This window comes from Peromyscus eremicus, chromosome 16_21, assembly GCF_949786415.1.
Source record: "Peromyscus eremicus chromosome 16_21, PerEre_H2_v1, whole genome shotgun sequence".
NCBI classification, from domain to species: Eukaryota; Metazoa; Chordata; class Mammalia; order Rodentia; family Cricetidae; genus Peromyscus; species Peromyscus eremicus.
Genome location: NC_081432.1, coordinates 1,172,357 through 1,193,132, shown reverse-complemented (window position 1 = coordinate 1,193,132; position 20,776 = coordinate 1,172,357). Strand labels below are relative to the sequence as shown.

The 20,776-nt window shown below is 41.8% G+C and overlaps 1 pseudogene; it reads right to left on the bottom strand.

Moving 5' to 3' along the window:
• Positions 1–6,350: 6,350 nt before the first annotated feature.
• Positions 6,351–7,294, bottom strand: LOC131926466 (voltage-dependent anion-selective channel protein 2-like; annotated as a pseudogene).
• Positions 7,295–20,776: the final 13,482 nt, after the last annotated feature.

Sequence of the window (20,776 nt, the reverse complement as noted above, 5' to 3'; positions counted from 1 at the left end):
ACTTCTTCCTTACCTGAGACGCCACCTCCCTCCTGACTACAGAGGCTGTGAGGTCAGATGTGGCTCAGATTTCACATCTTGTCCATAGATTTGGTGCTGTGTTCCAAGTGTAGAGGGGCACACACACACACACACACACACACACACACACACACACACACACACAAAAGAAGATCTCCATCACATTAACATGCAATCTGCCTTTCCTTCTCTAGTCTCCAGTTTTAGGGGATCTGCTTTTCAGACTTACTCCTCAATAAGTGACAGAGAATGTGCCAGGTGAATCAGCTTGTTCCAGGCCCTGGGATTCAGCAATGGAAGCAGGCAAAAGTCACCACCCTTGGATTTTGAAAAGATCCTAGGTGGTAAAAGTGCTAAGTGCTATACCAATGGAACTGAGTTCATTTTGAAGCACTCCAAAAGGGTCACGTACAACCTTCTGTTCCTCCAGGTCCACAGGATTTGATGTCCTCTCCTAGATTCCATAGGAACTCCCAATCGATTGGCATGTACTACATATACACAAACGTACACATAAGTAAAAACTAAAAACTAAACCATAAAAAACAGTGCTCTCTGTCAAAAACAAATTTGGGCAGTTGTGAAGTTGTCTTTCATGCCCAATAGTGGTTTGGATTATCCTGCTCTTAAATTGTTGTGACAAAACACCATAACCCAAAAAAACTTGAGGAAGAAACAGTTTATTTCATCTGACAAATCCTAGGTCACATTCCATCACTGAGGATGTTAGGGCAGGAACTCAAAGTAGGAACATGTATCAGAAACTGAAGCAGATTCCATGGAGGATTGCTGCTTACTGGCTTCTTCAGACTGCTTTCTATATCATCCAGGACCAATTGCCCAGCATGGACAGTGAGTTGGGACCTCTCACATCAATCATTAATTAAGAAAATGCACTACAGATTTTTTCTACAGGCAATATGGGTGGAAGCCTTTTATCAACTGAGCTTCCTCTTCATATGCAATTCCATCTTGGGTCATATAAACAAAACTAAAATAAAAGCCAGGACAAGGTTTGAATGATAAAATCCCCTCTAGGCTCAATTGTTTGCTTATTTGGTCCCAAGTGTTGGTGCTCTTGGGAGAAGTTGTGAAACTACCTGATCTGGAGCCTCGCTGGAGGAATCCTTCATGTCCTGAAAATGTTCTCTCACAATCACAGCTCACCTTCACAGTAAGGCCATGCTGAATACCCTTATATAAAACAGTCACCTGACCTGTCCCACACCCATACTGTGGATCACCTGTCACCTACCACTTGGCCCCTCCTCTATGAACACTGTCCTTTGTGACTCTGCAGAGTGTCTTCTCTCCTTGTTCCACACAACACATAAACTCCAGGCTGGTTTGACGTTTGAGACTGCTTGTAGTTCTTTAATGGTTTCTACATGGAAACACTTCATATTTTTATGTAATAGCCCTCAGCAAATATCAATTATATTTAGTGATCACTGCAGAGCCCATTCTCCACTGGGGGAAAGAGAGAGTGTAGTTGAGTTAAGTCAGAAATGCAGATTCCCAGACAGAGAACACCAGCCAGGTCTGTGCAGAGGCTCTTTCCCCAGTTGTCAAAATTTAGGTAGCCATGATTATGTTTGCCTATGAGTATAGTGGGATTCATTCCTGAGACACTGTTGTTAGTACAGACAGTAGTCCATTGAGTGTCTCTGCCAGCCCATAACTCCTTGTTGAATTTAATCTTCAGTAGGATTTGTCCTGATCTTGTATTTCTTTCCATTGAAGGGAAAGAACCTACGATGTTTATCCTCCAGGTTAGCATTAACAAGTTATACTCTGTAGGCCCTGCTTGGTCCAGGGCAAGAATCAATGGATGAAACCCTGGGTGATGGGGACTCTTGGGATTAGAACAATTTGAGTGAACATGTGAATGGCTGTTCAGCATATCACCATCCACAGGCTATCAGCTGAATTTCTCCTTCATGTTTTCTTCTACAGGATAAGGCAGCTGCCTTATGTGGCACTGAGGCATACAGTATTGCTTCTGGAGTCTCCTTTTCCTATTGTGGCTTCAAGAGCTGGTGACTTCCCTTTCTGAATTGACTGTGACTATGTGTCTGTCTCCTGTGAGCAAGATGTAAAGAGGTGACAAGTTCAGCCCATCCCTGAACATCAACACTCTCCATCCCCACCCTGACAGGTGTGTCTTCCCCAGTCATCTCTCCTGTTCCAGTAGGAGCAGGGCTGGGAAACCTCCATCCCTGGTTGAACTTTAGTTTTCACTGAGTGAAACTGAGTTATAACATGTCTACAGTCCCACCACAGAGGAGGCTTTGTCAAGAGGATTGTTGCAAGTTCAAGATGAATTGGGCTATGTACAGAGACCCTATATTTAAAGTAAGTCACTAATATTAATTAATTAGATATTTAAAAATTATACAGTATGAGGGATGGACATAGCTCTAATACGCTAATACCAATCCAAAAGAACCTCACCTATATATTTGTACTTGTATTTCAAACAGAAAGCATATCAATGTAAGGAAAGTTATGTAGAATAAATCAATCCAGCAATGCCTGAGAAGAAAAAGCTTAAATCCCCAGGGGATGTCATAGCAGTCCTTAATGCTGAAGCATTGACAGCAGAGCATCCAATCAAGTTCAATGAAATTACAAACACTTCAGAAAGGAATCATTGAACCCTCTGTCATCACCCATCTGCAGAGAGGGGACAGAAGCCAGAATGTCAAGTATGGTGTCACGGGAATTAATAGCATAATCAGAAACACTAACCTCACTGACATATATAGACCATTTCTGCATTGTGTGACAGGCATAAATTCTGCTCAGTTACCACAACACATCCAGCTATAGAGACCACATTAGATGCCCTAAAGCATACTTCATCATTTTCTCTTGTTGGCTCTTCTGGATCTAGAGGCAGTGGTGGTTTGTTTGAGAATGCCACCCACAGGATCATTGATTTGAAAACTTTGTCACCAGGAAGTGACACTACTTGAGAAGCATTAGGAAGTGTGACTTTGTTGGTGTAGTTGTGGCCTTGTTGGAGGAAATGTGTCACTGTTGGGGGGGGGGTGCAGGGGGGGTTGTTCTTTGGGGTTTCAAATGCTCAAGCCAGACAAGAACTACACCAGTGAGTACTCCAAATATTCAGGACCTACCCATTTCAGCCTAGGGCTTAAAAAGGTAAACCCCACAAAGTTACAGTTTTGGGTTTTGCAAATGTGTTTTTGAGCAGAGTAAGTAAGTTTGATGGTCAGAGGAGGACAAATAGCAAAATAGCATCGTGGTCCTCATCTTGAGTGATGAGCAGAGATTGACAGTTCACTTTTCATTTTATGAGCCTGACATCGGGGAGGCTGCTTGCCTTTTTCTAGAAATCTCTATGGGAGTGCCAGAGACCTGTGGGTTGGGTGATGGAAAGATGAACTCTTGGGGCTGCATCTCTTAGAGTCCTGCTTTCCCACCTCAGACCCAGCTCTGAGACCTGGTGCCCTAAAGCAGTGTTGTCTACCCTGATCCCTGTGCTGCTCCTGTTGACAACATCCTTCTGAGTCTTCTCAGTTTGGGGAAGAATGAGTCAGCAATTCCCAATCTGAATAACTGTCTTGTAGGACGATGACAGAAACACCTCTTGCTGGTGTCAAAGACTGGGGACCCCGCAGTTCCCTGCACAAATGTGGAATAATAACTGATGGTTCTGACACCAACCTCGATCTGGAATCTGACTGTGAAGCCAAGTTCCCTGATACTGCATGAGGCTCTGAACATATCTGAGTCCTTCTGATCACACACCCTGGCAAAACAGACTTACTGGAAAAGCAGGGAAGTAAGGATTTGTGAAGAAGACATAGCTGAGAGTGACATGGAAAGGCCATGGTGGCCTAAGCCATAGATAAAGCATATCCCTGCCCGTACTTGGTTGCACAGATCCTTAGTCTTTGACCGAAACAGGAAACACCTGGGGAGAATGATTCCAGACACATACTCAGTATTGAAGACAGGTCTCATTCCCTGTAGATACAGGAAACAAAAACAGATGAGTCTGGGATGCCCACTTCCTCAGGATGGAGGACAACAGGACATACAGCAACGGTCCTCTAGAATCTACAGGGAACACTTTCCAAGTTCAGGAGCAGCTGTCGGAAGTAGTGAGTGATGACCAGACGTCTCTAAAAATATCAGCAACTTAAAGAGGGAAATTTTACAAACCAGAACAGGAAATATCTTCAGTTTCTAAAGTAGGATTAGGGTGTTTATAGTGAACCCCCACCCTGTGAGAAGGAGTTTTCAGAGCCCTGTTTATGTCAGCCCTAGAATATCTCCATAGTTCTAACAGTAACAACTATTTAAAGGGCACTAGATATATGGCCCAGTGATTAAAAGCATTGGTCACCCTTCCAGGAAAACTGAGTTCAATTCCCAGCACCCAATTATGCACTTAGAACCATCTCTGTCTGGTCGCAGGGTAACCAAAGACCTTTTCTGGCCTCCCCAGACACTGAGCATGAACATGGTGTACAGAAATACATGCATAGAAATGTTTCATACAAAAATAAAAATGAGCCAGGTGGTGGTGCATGAATTAAACCCAGCTCTCAGGAGGCAGAGGCAAGCATACCTCTAAATTCTAGGCCAGGGCCACAGGAGGCCAGCCTCAGAGCAAAGAACATAGAAATAGCATATCGGGAGGGAGTCCAGACTGGTCCTTATCTGTTTTATACCTCTGATCTTCAGGATGATGCTTCTCTAAGAAATTTCAGTGGGAGTGACAGAGACCTTATGGGTTGAGTCATGGAAAGATTAACTACTGTGAGAGGAATCTCTAAAGCCCTGCTTCCCCACTCAGACCCAGCTCTAGGGCCTGGTATCCTGGGAGCAGTGTCTGGGGACCAGTTGCTTACTGTGATCTCTGTACTGGTCCTGTTTACAACATCCTTCTGAGTCCTAGCCCAGATGCTGATGTAGCTGACAGAATCAAGGAAGGAAAGTAAAATAAAGGGCTATGTACCTCACTGGAGTGTCCATCTCTGGGGCCAGATACAGGGGGTTCATTGCCTCACTGTTGTGTCAGTTTTTTATTGGCCAGCTGAGGGCACCTGTACTAAGCCTTGGCTTCCTGGTGATCAGAGATCACAGGGTTCTGAGGGAGGATGAAGGAATTTAGGATGGGAGTTGGCTGCTCTGTCAGTGGCCATGCACACCATGTCCAAGAAAGGCCAAGAGCAGAAGCAACAGGAGCTGAGAAAGATAATGTACTACTGACATATCTCTGATAATTTCCAATGCAAAAATCACCCCAGTGTCTCCTGTGACACCAGGCTGACCCTCCACAGACCCTCAAGACCCAGACATGCAGCACAATACTCTATATACCCACGAGAAGCCTTCTATAGAACATCATACCACCCATGTTTTGACCACCATTCAGTGTCTGTAAGATTAAGGACCTGGATGTACTTTCTCTTAACATTTCTTTGGGTCCTATGCAGATGTAGCCTCCTCTTGCCCCATCTGCGTCCATTCAGACATCATTGCTTAGTTCTGATCTTATATTGGTGCCAGAGTTTGGGTCTGTGGCCAGCGGCAGCTTCCATGGCTTATAGCTGTTGCATGATTGGGGGAAATGGGAAGCTTCAGACCTGCAGGAGGAAGGAGACTTCCTCTACTTAGGTTGTCCCTCCCTGCTGACTCCAGGGGCTCTGAGGTCAGATGTGGATCAGGTTTCAGCACTTGCCCAGAGGCTTGGTGCTGTGTCCAGGTATAGAGGTGTCTCTAGGACTTGCTGGAGGAAGGTATCCAGGCCTGAGCTGGATACAATGTCTCACATACATGAGAAAGAAGGTCTTCACCACATTAACAAGAAAACCTGCCTTTCCTTCTCTAGGCTCCACTTTTAGGAGGTCTGCTTCTTAGATTTACCCCTAGGTAACACTGGAGAATCTCCCAAGTGCCTGGCCTTGCAATAGTCCTCAACAAATATCAGTTAGATTTGGTGATCACTTTAGAGCCCAGTTTTCCACTATGGGTAAAAGGACAGTGTAACATGAATTTTTTTTTAACGGTTTTCATAAACATCTATTTCATCATTGGTGGGTAGCACATTTAACAGTTAAATACATTTAAATAATGTATAGGTGGCTGCATGCCAGCAGCACTGATAACTAGATAACTATCCAACTAGAAACTAGCCAACAGAAAACTCTCTAAATATTTAAAATACAGCTCTTGTTTAATCATCCTTTGATTTTATCACCTTCTCGGGGGAAGGAGGAGCCTGCTGGTCACATGGAAATATATTAAGGCCAAATCTTCTCATAATCCTTTCCCAGAGTTTTCTTTCTACTGGATTAAGCTTCCAGTTCCAAGGCAATCCTGAGTTTGTGGCCTCCAGCATTAAAGCTCTTCCCATCTACCAGAGCAGACAGTGTAAGCTTCCCACCAGGCTGCAGAGTCTGAGTATAGCCCACTCCAATTAAACTGGAGTTGTTGATTTTTGCAGAAATGGAAACAGTGGGATCAGGTTTCAGCACTTGCCCAGAGGCTTGGTGCTGTGTCCAGGTGTAGCGGTGTCTCTAGGACTTGCTGGAGGAAGGTATCCAGGCTGCAATCTGGTATTTAGATGCAATCCCCAAACAAGTGCACTTGGTACCCGATATCCAGGCAAGGTTTTCTGAAGTATCAAAATCTTCACATACTTTCTGATAAATTGATCCTCCAAATTCTGTCTCATTATTGACATTAGCATGAAGCTGGAAGTCCCCAGTTCTGCAACCTACTGCAGTTACTCCTTGTCAGCTTTGACTTGGCACTGTCAAAGGTCATCTGGCACCCAGCAAGCCAGCCCTCGTAACCAAAGACAGCTGAGCCATGGATCTCAGGTCCAGCAAAATCAAAGTCAACATCACAGCCAAGGTTTATACACTCCCTCTTGTAAGCAGACTTGATTTTACCACTTTTCTTTCCTGTGTTTGGTGAAAAGGTAGTATCAAATGCCAGCTTCAAACCTTGACAGATCTGGTCTTCAGTTGCAATCTCTGTCCCCAGAGTGTTATTGGTGTTCCATTTTTTTCTGTGAAAGTCAGACCATACTCATACTCACACTTTTGTATTTGGTTTCCAAGGTCCCACTAACTTCACCAGTGTCCGTATTAGATGAACCAGATGTTGAAAATTCCACACCACTGCATGACTTCATTTTCACATCCAGCTTTACCAACCCAAAGCCAAATCCTTTGTTGAAAATATCTCTGGCGGCTTTGTCGAGGTCCGCGTAGGAGGAAGGGATACACATTGGCCGTGGGCATGTTGGTATACAACCGTCTGCCATAGCAAAACCATGGGAAAAGTTGATCTACGGGTGTCCTGAGTGGCGTTACCTCGGCCCCTCTGCTAAACTGAGGCTGCTCCGTTATCTGGAGATTGCGCTTCACCCACCATAGCTTGACAGTTCCTCAACTGAAAGGAGAAGATCCTGTCTCCACGAATCCTCAAACTGAATGCCCCTGACTCCTCAGGCAAAAGGGTGTAACATGAATTCTAATTGGTCTTAATAATAAAAACCCGGAGTCAGATATTAGGGTAATAACTGAAAGACCAGAGAAACAGAGCAGCCAGCCACTAGAGTTCTTACCTCTACTGAATCCTCAGCCTGAAAGGAGACTGAGCTCCTGTCTCCTCCCACCTCATATTCCTCTCTCCGCCTAGCCATATCGCTTCCTGTGGCCACCCCCTAGTGCTGAGATTAAAAGTGTGAGATCCCATGCGCTGGGATCAAAGGTGTGTGCCACCACTGCCTGGTTATGTTTCTCTTTTAAACTATTCCATAGCCCAGGGTGGCCTTGAACTTCTGATCTTCCTGCTAATTCCTACCAAGTTCTGAGATTATAGGTGTGTGAAACCATTGCCTGTCCTCTATGACTATCTAATGGGTAGCTCCACTCTCTGATCTTCAGGTGAGCTTAATTTTTTAAAGCACAAACAAAATATCACCACTGGGAGAGTGCAGTTGAGTTAAGGCAGAAATGCAGATGTTGCGATGGTGAACACCAGACAGTCTGAGCCCTTGGTCCCCTTTGCAGAAGCTCTTTCCCTCATAAACTCTGAACTCCCATAGATAGTTCTGGGTCAAAGACATAGTTTCAGTACCAGCAATTGAAAGGTATGGGGTCATGTGTTCCCTTCTCCTTTATAAGTGGAGTCTAAGTCAGCACTGGTCTCTCTTCACTTTATGACCCTGATTTGGTTTAGGCTGATGAGCTTCTCTAAGAATTACCAATAGAAGAGAGAAAAGGAATGGTCAGTTGTGTAAAGAAAAAGATCAGCTCTTGAGAACATGAATCCCTACAACCCATTTCCTCACTCTGACCCAGCTCTTTGTCTTGGTATCCCCAGAGCAGTGTCTGGGGACAACTTGATTCACCCTGATCCATGTTCTGGCTTTGATCAAGATGTTCTTCTGAGTCCCAACACAAGGAGAAATATGTCAGCTGTTCTAGAGCATTTTGATCTCAATATGTCTACACACATTTAGAAACTATGTGAAACTAAAGGTAAACATGCCTACATGACATATATCAATCCATACTGACTGCCTTAGGAATTGAGAATGTTGAGACTCTTTGTTGAAGATAATGCCAAATAATGGCAACCTGGGGTCAGAAGTTTTATTTGAGGATCAATACACATTTGTTCTTATCAGTGGAGACATGCAGGGCTTGGGAATTCTTATACTTCTGATTGTCTTTAGGAGACAACCATGTCAGAGACCTATGCTTTGGTGACTACTGTGAAATCCTCTAGGGATTTAAGCAGTTTTTCAACAGGTAGCGCCCCATTTTATATATTCCACATAACTTTCCTTACATAAACCTATTTCCTGTCTGAAATTCAAATACTTAGTTGAGATATCTGTAGAATGGCAGTAGCGCAGAACAGCTTTGTCCAATACTTACGATTTTTTAATTACTTTTTAAATTCTTTTTTTATTTATCAGATTTTAATGACTTCACCTGGAGACAGGGTCTCAGGATGTAGCCCAGGTTGATCTTGAACTTGCAAATCTCCTGTTGGCAGAGCTCCTCCTGCTGGCATTACTGACATATTACAGCATCTAAAGGCTGTCAGAAACCAGGCTTGGACTCTAACAAATTTGGTGAAAATACCACAGACATCCATGGTTGGACAATGAAAGAAACATTCCCAACTATGTCAGTGACCATCAACAAGAGGAAGCAGTGACACCAGATCGAAATACAGAACTAAGAACAAATGTAATTCCTGTAGTACCGTGAATCTCAACATCTCTTGATGGAATATCAGAATCATGACTGCCAACATGAAAGAACAGCACAGACATTGGACAGATCCTACAAATGCCTGAGATCTTTTGATCATATGTCCTGGTGAACAGGTTTATTGAGAGAAAAGGGATGAGGAGCTAGCAAGATGGCAGAGGTGGGAAAGGACTATATGAAACCCCAGGGTGGAGGGTGTAATTGTGCACACACTGGCCTCACATGTCTCCACACAGCCTTCAACTTCAGGAGAGGTAATGGAGTTACCTCAGACTGGCCACACTGGAAACAGCCAGGCATGGTGACTCACGCCTTTAATCCCGGAAAGCGAGCCTTTAATCCCAGGGAGTGGTGGTAGAAAGCAGAAAGGTTTATAAGGCGTGAGGACTAGAAACTGGAAGTATTTAGCTGGTTAAGCATTTGGCTGGTTAAGCTTTGAGCAGCAGTTGAGCTGAGACCCATTCTGGATGAGGACTCAGAGGCCTCCAGTGTGAGGAAACAAGACCAGCTGAGGATCTGGTGAAGTGAGGAAGCTGTGGCTTGTTCTTGTTCTCTGATTTTCCAGTGTTCATCCAATACCTGGCTCAGGTTTGATTTTATTAATAAGAACTTTTAAGACTCCTGCTCCAGTGAGGGAGTTAATGGAGGGTAGTGGGTGGGGGGATGAGAACATAAGGGACCGAGATGGTTGAATTGGAACAGGGATGGAGTGGGAGAGCAATGAAAGAGATACCATGAGAGGGAGACATCAAGGAAACAGGGAGAAACCAGGTGCTAGGGAAGTTCCCAGGAATCCACAAGGATGACCCCACCTTAGACTATTAGCAATAGTGGAGAGGGTGCCTGAACTGGCCTACCCTGGTAATCAGATTGGTAAATACCCTAACTGTCATCATAGAGCCTCCATCCAGTAACTGATGGAAGCAGAGGCAGAGATCCATAGCCAAGCACTAGGCTGAGCTCCAGGAGTCCAGTTGAAGAGAGAGAAGAGGGATTCTATGAGCAAGGGGCATCAAGATCTTGATGGGGAAACCTACAGAGATAACCAAACCAAATAAGTGAGAACTTATGAACTGTGGACCAATAGCTGTGGAGCCTCCATGGGACTGGACTAGGCACTCTGTATAGGTGAGACAGTTGTTTAGTTTGACCTGCTTAAGGGGACCCCTGGCAGTGGGATCAGGATCCATTCCTGGTGCATGAGTGGTCCTTTTGGAGCCCAGTGCCTATGGTGGGACACCTTACACAGCCTTGGTTCAGGGGGGAGGGGCTTGGAACTGGTTCAACTGAATGTACCAGGATCTGCTGACTCCCCATGGGAGTTCTTGCCTTGGAGGAGGTGGAGATGAGGGGTGGGTTGGGGGGAAGGCTGGGGGGAGGGCAGGGGAAGGGAGGAGAGGGGCATTTATGGTTGGTATGTAAAATGAACAGAAAATTCCTTAATAAAAATAAAAAGAATTCTCAGCTTCTTCTCTAGCACCATGTCTGCCTGCATGCTGCTATGCTTCCTGCCATGATGATAATGGACTAAACCTCTGAACTGTAACCAAGCTCTCACAATCAAATGTTTTTCTTTACAAGACTTGCCGTGGTCATGGTGTCTCTTCAGAGCACTAGAAACCCTAACTAAGACAGTGGCCTGTTTGAAAAACAAAAGAAAATAGCTATTGTAGTGTTTGAGGGTAAGGGTTTTACAATCACTGTGTGGATGGTTAAAAAGGTGTCAGGTGGGGCTGGAGAGCTGGCTCAGTTGGTTAAGAGCACTGGCTTCTCCTCCAGAGAACTGTGCTTCAATTCCCAGCACCCACAAGGCGGCTCACAGTATTCTTGGATCTCTGAACTAAGCACTCAGACACCAATGACATTGCAAGAGAGCAGTGGACCAGTGTGGATGGAGCCAGGACAGCTCCTAGTATAAGAGTAAGAGCTAGACAATGGTAAGCCTGAGCTAATGGCCGAGCAGTTTAAATAATATAAGCATCTATATGTTTATTTTATAAGTGGGCTACAGGACTGCTGGGGATTGGCAGGACCCGGAGAGAAAAACTCTAGCTACAAATGGCGCCCAATGGGTTGGCAAGAGTTTCCACCTAAAACCTGAGGAAAAAAGATTCTAAAATGGAGCTAAAAACAGCTTCCCAGTTGTCTCTCTCAAGTTGGCAGGTTCCTGGCATACGCGTTTCACCGGCAGCACGGTGGGAAGGGAGCATCTACAAGTGGCACATTATGCAGCATGGTAGATTTAGTCTTTGCTAGTACAAAAAAAAAATAAATAAAAAAAGAGGTTTCTGGGCTACACGCTGCTTTGATAGAAGCATAGAACCACTGTTTCTAAGAGTTGATGGCTCCCAGAGCTAGCGGTGGCCCAGAGCTGGTGGTAAACATACCACCGCCATGTTGGGAAGCTGAGGTGGCTGGAGCCACCAGCCAAAGCTGCTATTTTAGCCCTAGTAATGCTGCAGTTTAAAACAATAGATCCACAATAAGACAGATTCAGATAAAATAGTTTACAATGTATATAAAAGTGTACATAGGCTTAAAAATATATACAGTTATATAAACAAATAGATAGTTTTTAAAAATAAAATATTTAAAGAGACAATAAAGGTAATATAAAAAATAAGCCACGTAAAGATGGCTATCACACAGAAAATCTGGATTGTGTTGTCTTTGGGATTTTCAACTGCAGAAAAACATTTGATTGTAAAAGCTATTGAGTTAAGCAAATATGTATATTTTAAAGGTACCTTGACTTCAAAATTTGGATGTAAGGATATGTTGCTTTGGAAAGGAGGCTCTGCTTTTATTTCCACAGAGAGCCAGAGGCTATGGATTTGTTCCAGATTAAGATACATCAGATTTGACCAACCAAGACCCCCTGAAAAGTCTCCGATGACACCATGGCCCAGATAATCCAACATCCAGAACGGTTTCAAGGCAACTGGCTCAGGTGATACACCCTCACAGACTACTCCATAATCCTAAAATTTTCTTTGTGTCCCCATAAGATACAGCGCCCCCCTCCAGCAGGAAGTAGTAAGAGAAGCTATGCCCAAATTCCCAAATATACCAAGCTGGCTTTGGAGATGGAATTGGCTCACTCCTTCTCTAAACCCAAACATATTGCTAAAAAAAAAAAAAAAAAAAAGTTAAGAAATTCTTTTGTCCCATATCAGAAGAGCCCTCTGGTGTGGGACAGAGAAAAACCAATATTTTTATTTAAATCAGGTTGATTATAAATGCAATCTCTTTCTAAAGAAGAAAAGGGGATACGATATAGATATGATAGGATGAAAGGGTAGATTATTGAATCTACTTTTAAAGAGCAACTTGTTTAAAATGTTTTACATTGGTATGGATTTTAATTTATTGATACAAGTTTAACCTTAATTTTGTTATATTGTATATATATTTCTATTCTCGTTTGAGGTATTATGTTTATGTAACTTATTTAAATTGTAATGGATAATTAAGAAATACAGACTAATAATTGGCCTTCTATGATAGTCAAACTTGTAGCATGTTAATTAAGTTTTCTAGGTATACATAGATATAATTCAATTAGGTAGGTAATCTTCAAACACTTCAAAGACCTACAGAATATGGCATTTAAAATGTTTTAGAAATTTAGACTTTCTGGATAATGAGACATGTCTGCTCCTGACAGCACCGATTTACTTCAGAGAGGAAGATGGGCATCAAAAACACTCCATAAGGAGTTTATCTTCTTTTTGGCAAAAATAGCCATTTGGGCAAGAAATTGTTCTTGCCTGGACTGCTTGATCAACTGGACATACAGGACCCATAGGAAGGTGACCACTGAATTTTGCTTGACAAAATGGTCCTTCAGGTTCCTGCTTCACAGAGGAAACTGCCAAACATTCCACAGGACACAGAGAGAAATGACTGAGAGACTCTAGGCCTGTGGGCTGAAGACAGATGCCCCAACAACACCTAATGTTACAGAGGAACATTAGGTGACTGTCCCAGCTGCCAGCTGTCTCTGTCTACTCTTGCAAGACTCCCAAAAGTTGCTTACATCCTTCTCCTGTTTCTCGGGTAATAGTATATCCTTCTGGGGTCTTTGATGTAGTTGAAGACTAGATAGTTATAATTTCCTCAGTTATGATAAAAGATAAGTTAGATATAAAACCTTAAACTCACAAATATAAGATAGATAGGATATCTTCTTTAATATTGTAACTGTAATTCTTGTTTGATAATTGTTTTGTTATATGTAATTTTACTATATTGAAATTAAAACCTTCCTTTCTGAAAAAAAAAAAAAGAAAAAGGGGAAGTGCTGTGGATGATTGATTGATAAATAAAACACTGATTGGCCAGTAGCCAGGCAGGAAGTATAGGCAGGACTAGAAGAGAGGAGAATTGAGAGAACAGGAAGGCAGAGAGGTGGAGACATGATGTAAAGGCAGTAGGTAAAGCCACGGAACACGTGGTGACATATAGATTAACAGAAATGGGCTGAGTATAAGAGTAAGAGCTAGACAATGGTAGGCCTAAGCTAATGGCCAAGCAGTTTAAATACTATAAGCATCTGTATGTTTATTTTATAAGTGGGCTATGGGACTGCTGTGGCTTGGTGGGACCCAGAGAGAAAAACTCTAGCTACAGCTTCTGAAAAGCCTCTGTCTCTGGCCCAGTTTTCACTCTCATTTTATACCCTGAAGCCACAATGTGTGGCAGACAGACAAGTGAGATTCTACAGAAGCATATGTGACAGTCAGCGGGATGTTAAGGGCAGTGACCCATTGTTTCAGCTGTTTCTCCAGATCTTTCTGTTTCTAGTAGGAACTGAAGTCATGCTTAGAAACAAACAATACAAGCTGAGCGGTAGTGACATGTGCCTTTAATCCCAGCACTCAGAGGACAGAGAGAGGTGAATCTGAGTTTGAGGTCAGCCTGTTTTACACAGTGAGTTCCTAGATAGCCAGGGGTACACAGAGAAACCCTATCTTGAAAAACAAAACAAAAGAAAGAAAGGGAAAGAAATTAGCAATATACACAGGGCTTTAAGTAAATCATTAAATAAATCAATGTAAAAGTATCTAATAATTGGTCTTTTTTTATCTTACTCTTCTTCAACAAGTCCTTAAATAACTCCAGTTCCATGGTATCTGTTGTCACCTATTGGTCTCCAACAGCACTGCATGCATTTGGTGTACAGGTATATATATATATATATATATATATATATATATATATATATATATATATATATATGTGTGTGTGTGTGTGTGTGTGTGTGTGTGTGTGTGTGTGTGTGTGTGTGTGTATGAAAATTACTAAGGAATCAGGCTTATTTTGGGGACTCACAAAAGACATATTTAATTCATCTTATGAACTATAGACTGAACTGTGGTATACAACCAAAACATATAGGTTTAAAAGGGGAATAGAGAGCTGGAATGTAGCTCAGTCGGTATAGTGCTCGCCCAACATGCAGAAAGCCCTGGGTTTGACCCCCAGACAGCACAACCAGCTGTGGTATCAATATCTATAAACCTAGTACTCTGGAGTTGACTGTTACATAGTGAGTTTGAGGCCAGCTTGGGTACATTGAAACTGTCTCATTTAAACAAAACAAAACCATGGGAGCTGGGGAGATAGCTTAGTGATTAAGAGCACTTGCTACTCTTCCAGAGGACTAGAATTGGGTTTCCAGTGCCCATGTTAGGCAGTTCACAACCACCTATAACTCCACATTGAGGGAGAGGTTTCAACACTGTCTTCTGGGCTCTGTGGGTACCTGAACTAACAAGTGCACATCACCACACACATACATGCATTAAAAAAAAAAAACTATCTTGACCTCTATGTTTGGTCTGAGGTCTGAAGGGAGGTAGACATTGCTTAATTAGTTGGTTCACCCTGGATTTGACTCAGATTAATGCTTTATGTTATTAAGAAGGAAATAATTTTTTCCTCCCAGCCCCTTGCCTGACCAACTGGATGTGACTTGTCCAGACTGTGGATATCAGTAGGAGTTGGTTCTTGGGGAAATAATTATTCATCTGGTGGTTCTGTGTCTTGATATCTGTGTCTATGGCAGTCACTGAGACATTTTAAAAGGTTTTATTTATTAAAATAGCTTTACAAAAGGATTTTTATTTACTCTCTCTCCTCTCTATTTTTGAAGGCAGGATCTCACTTTGTAGCTCTGGCTGTCCTTGCACTCACTATGTAGACCAGGCTGGCTGCAAACTCATAGATATCCACCTGCCTCTGCCACCTGAGTGCCGAGATTAAAGGAATACATCAACACATCTGGAAATGTATAGCTCAGAGCTAGCTTCAAACTCTTGATATATGTGTGGTCATGTGTTACACTGGCTAATAACCTGTGAGTGGGCATGGGTTCTGTTGTTTCTGGACAGAATCTTTATGAGACATCCACTATCTCTCCCTTTGTCATGACAACCACCAAGACTCCCAAAGGATGCTTTCCCATCTTTGATCCTAGTGTACAGATCTGCAACTAATCTTGAATACTGTAGGAATGAAAAATATACTTTGGGAGATTAATAGTGAAATTTGACCTAATTGGTCCTGACACTGAATGTGGAGTTCAGAAAAATGGTTGCTGGTTTATTAATTAATTTTCTTGTTGCTACAACAAAATATATGACAAGAACAACCTGAGATAAAAGGGTTTATTTTGGCTCACAGTTGGAAGGAACAGTCTGTTATTATGATCAATCCACACAAGTCTATTAAATGGGTAACAGAATTTATTAAGATATAAATTGAAGAAGTACATTCACGAATACAGAATGGAGTAGACAGATCAGAAGTTGTCTTCTGATATGACCAAGAGCGAATCCACTTCGCAGGCAGGAGCAGGGAGAAGGGGCATGTGACCCTTCTCCAACTCCTTACAAGAGGTCATGCACAATGGCAGGAAGCACCACCTCCTTTGGGCCATATAGCCCAAGGTCATGGGTGGAGCAAATACCACTACATTTCCCCTTTTTGCCTAAATAAGAAGGTTCTAATCTTAATGCAAACTATATACAACAATAATGATTATCAAATATTGTCCAGGATAAACAAAGGGTAATAACAAACAAAAATGGAACTACAACCAACAAGACTAACATCAAACAAGAAAGACATGCTAAATATCCATAAATGTCCAGAACATGGGTAAATGATGAATTACTGAGATTACTCCAATAGCTGTCCTGTCTTGAAGATTCTAACTCTAGTACTAATATGTTCTAGCTAAGATACAAGAAGATTGTAACTGTAACTATTTAGTTTTCAACTCCATCAAAGACCTGAGAAGAAACATAATAATACCTGAGAAAATAGAAAATGCAAACAAGCAATTACCAACATTCTTGCGAGAATAGACAGAGACAGCTGGCAGCCTTCCCCAACTTAGGACATATCCTGGTTTCCATTCCAAGGTCAACACATCTTTGAAGTAAACCATTTGGTTTAGCTCAGGAGTTTTTTCTGTTTTCCAATGTCTCTCTGCAGCTGTTGTTCCTTTCTCATCAGCACTGAGAAAATTCAAGGTTAATAAAGCATTATGTAATCTATTTCTAGGAGTCATTGTTACCTGTTGCTATTTTTTTTTTTTTTTTTTTTTTTTTTTGGTTTTTCGAGACAGGGTTTCTCTGTGTAGCTTTGCGCCTTTCCTGGAACTCACTTGGTAGCCCAGGCTGGCCTCGAACTCACAGAGATCCGCCTGGCTCTGCCTCCCGAGTGCTGGGATTAAAGGCGTGCGCCACCACCGCCCGGCCGTTACCTGTTGCTATTTATTTTGCATACCCTTTAAACTTCGATTGGATCTTTCTATGACTGCTTGGCCTGTGGGATGGTGTGGTGTACCTATAACATGCTTTATATTGTAATAAGCAAAAAACTGTCTCATTTTATTTGAGACATATGCTGGAGCATTGTCAGTCTTAATTTGTACAGGTATTCCCATGATGGCCATAACTTCTAATAGGTGTGTAATCACAAAGTTAACCTTTTCAGAATTTATAGGAGTTGCCCATTGAAATCCTGAATAGGTGTCAATGGTATGGTGTACATATTTTAATCTTTTGAATTCTATGAAATGAAATATATTCTTCTCTCAAATTTCATTTCTTTGTATACCTTTTGGGTTGCTTCCTGCAGGTAATGGAGTTTGGTTATAGAAGGAAGAAGTAGGACTTTTTTTTTTACAATTTTGTTGGCTTGTTGCTAAGTGATGAAGAAATCCTTCAAATCCTTGCTATTTACATAGTGTATGAAATTCTGAGGCTTCTAGCAATTACCTATTAATAACTGATCAATCTCATCATTACCTTGTGCTAGAAGACATGGCAGACCCATATGGGACCACATACTTACAGTTGTACATATATGTATATATATATATGTATATGTATGTATATGTATAAAATATTCCTATTAATGATGATTTCCTGTAATTGTATAAATAATGAAGTTAATTCTGTATTATGAGGAATAAATTCAGCAATTTCAATATGTAAAACAACTCTCTCTGCATATTGAGAGTCAGTAACTATTCTGACAAGTTCTGTAAAGTCCATTAGTATTGTAAAAATGGCATACAGTTCTGCCTTTTGTACAGAATTGTAGGAGCTTTGAACCACTTTACTTAAATCTCCTGATTTATATCCTGCCTTTTCTGATTTATTTGCATTGGTATAGAATGTGGGGACTCCAGAGATTGTTTTTTGCCATACAATATGAAGAAGGACCCATTCAGTTCTCTTTATGAATTCTATCCTCTTGCTTTTGGGATAGCACTTGTTAATCTCTCCCAAAAAGTCACTGTGGGCTCTTTGCCAGTATTCATTATCTTTCTATAATGAGTATATTTCCTCATTAGTTAAAGGTACTACAATTTCTGCTGGGTCAATTCTTGTCAACCAATGAAGTCTCAATATTCCTTTTAGAATCAAATCAGAGATCTTGCCGAGGGGTGGTGGCACATGCCTTTAATCCCAGCACTCAGAAGGCAGAGGCAGGTGGATCTTTGTGAATTTGAGGCCAGCCTGGCCTACAGAGTGAGTTCCAGGACAGGCTCCAAAGCCACACAGAGAAACCCTGTGTAGCTAGAGTTTTCCTGCCTGGCCCACAGTCAGGACAAATCTCTCTCACCCGCCAGTCCCACAGCCGCTCAGACTCAACAAAGTAAACACAGAGACTAATATTGCTTACAAACTGTATGGCCGTGGCAGGCTTCTTGCTAACTGTTCTTACAGCTTAAATTAATCCATTTCTATAAATCTATACCTTGCTATGTGGCTCGTGGCTTACCGGCATCTTCACATGCTGTTTGTCATCGTGGTGGCTGGCAGTGTCTCTCTTCTGCCTTCCTGTTCTCTCAATTCTCCTCCCTGTTAGTCCCGCCTATACTTCCTGCCTGGCCACTGGCCAATCAGTGATTTATTTATTGACTAATCAGCAACACATTTGACATACAGACCATCCCACAGCAACCCTGTCTCAAAAAACCAACCAACCAACCAACCAACCAAACAAACAAACAAACAAATAAACAAACCCCAGATATCTTTTCTACATAAGTCTTTAACTTCTTACTTGGTTTACATGGTAGAAATATCCATTCCAATATAATATCTTTCCTTTGCATCAAAATCCCTGTTGGGGAGTGTCTGGAGGGGAGTATGACCAGAATGCAGTTAAGTTCTGGATTCACACAATCTACATGTGCCACTCATATTGTCTTTTCTATTAGACCCAATTCTTTCTCAGCTTCAGCTGATAATTCTCTTGGACTATTTCAGTCCTTGTCCCTTTTTAGGGTATTAGCCAAATTTAATATTCCATTTTTAGGTATTCCAATGATAGCCTGTAAGTCGGAAATGCTTCCTAACAATTTTTGAAAATCATTAAGAGTCTGCAATCAATCTCTCCTAAGTTGTACCTTCTGGGGTCTAATTTTTTGTAGTTCTATCTTATATCCTAAGTAATTAATAGAATTTCCTCTTTGTATTTCTTCAATTTGTAATCCATAGTGAGGCAAAACTTTCCTTACTTCTTCAAACATGTTTTCTAAGGTATCTAACTTTGGATCAGCTAATAATATATCATCAATATAATGGTAGATTATAAATTGTGGAAATTTTGCATGAATTATTTACAATGGTTTTTGCACAAAATATTGGTACAGGGTAGGGCTATTTAATATTCCCTGTGGGAGGACCTTCCATTGATATCTCTTGACTGGCTGGTACTGTGAAGGCAAATTTTTCTCTATCATTTTCTTGTAGAGGTATGGTAAAGAAACAGTCTTTTAAGTCAATAACTATAATAGGCCATTCTTTGGGTAACAGAGAGGGCAAGGGCATCCCATTCTGTAGGGAGCCCATAGGCTGAATTACTTTGTCCATGGCTCTCAGATCAGTCAGCATTCTCCAATTATCAGACTTCTTCCTATTAACAAATACAGGAGAATTCCAAGGGCTGGTAGATTCTTCAATGTGTTGAGCATTTAACTGCTCCTGAACCCGCTGTTTTAAACCTTGTAGTTTCTCCTGTGTCATAGGCCATTGTCCAACCCAGACAGGTTCATCAGTTAGGCATGTTAAAGGTAGGGCTGTTGGTACTCCTGAGAGTTTGACAGCAGGTGTGCTCTGTTTATGTACAGCCTCTGTTTATGAATGTTTGGTGGCTGTTTTTTTTTATAGTATCTTATAATGTTATTTCTAGAAACATGAACTAGTCTGTATTCCATTTCTGAGACTGTAGGAATTTTAATCTGGGTATTCCACTGCTGTAACAGATCTCAGCCCCAAAGATTCACTGCTACATTTGCCACATATGGCTTCAGCCTTCCTCTCTGTTCTTCTGGTCCTATGCATTAAACCCATCTCAAACTTTGTTTTATCTGAGATAGGATTCCAATCACTAGAAACTGGACATTTACCACTTGAAGGGGCCAATTCGGATGTCACGATTTTGGTGTAATTATAGTCACATCTGCACCTGTGTCTACCAGGCCCTCCAGAATGACGCTATTAATTCATACTCTAAGCTTTGGTCTTTGTTAACTTATGGAAGTCTGCCAAAAATTTGTTTTATGGTGTTTTTTGGAATTTTTGATCCATCTATCAGAGCTGTTCTATCACCCAGTGCAATATCACTTTTTACCCTAGACACTGGGTTATTTAATTGTCCTGAAGAGAAATTTCCTTCACAGTGGCTGGCAATATTTGGATCACGTTTGGTTTGGGAGCCTGTGAGAGGCCCCCCCCCAAGGTGTTTCCTGCTAGTAGAAGGTTACCTAATATATCTTTTGTTTATCTACATTCATTGGTCCAATATTGGCCTTTGCCACATCTTCTGCATAATCCAGAAGGTTGGGGTCTCCCATTTGGGTTATTTCTAGAAGAAGTATTGCTTCTAGGAGCACCTTGCATACAATTTCTTCTCATATGACCTGGTGTACCACATTTAAAACATTTGATACC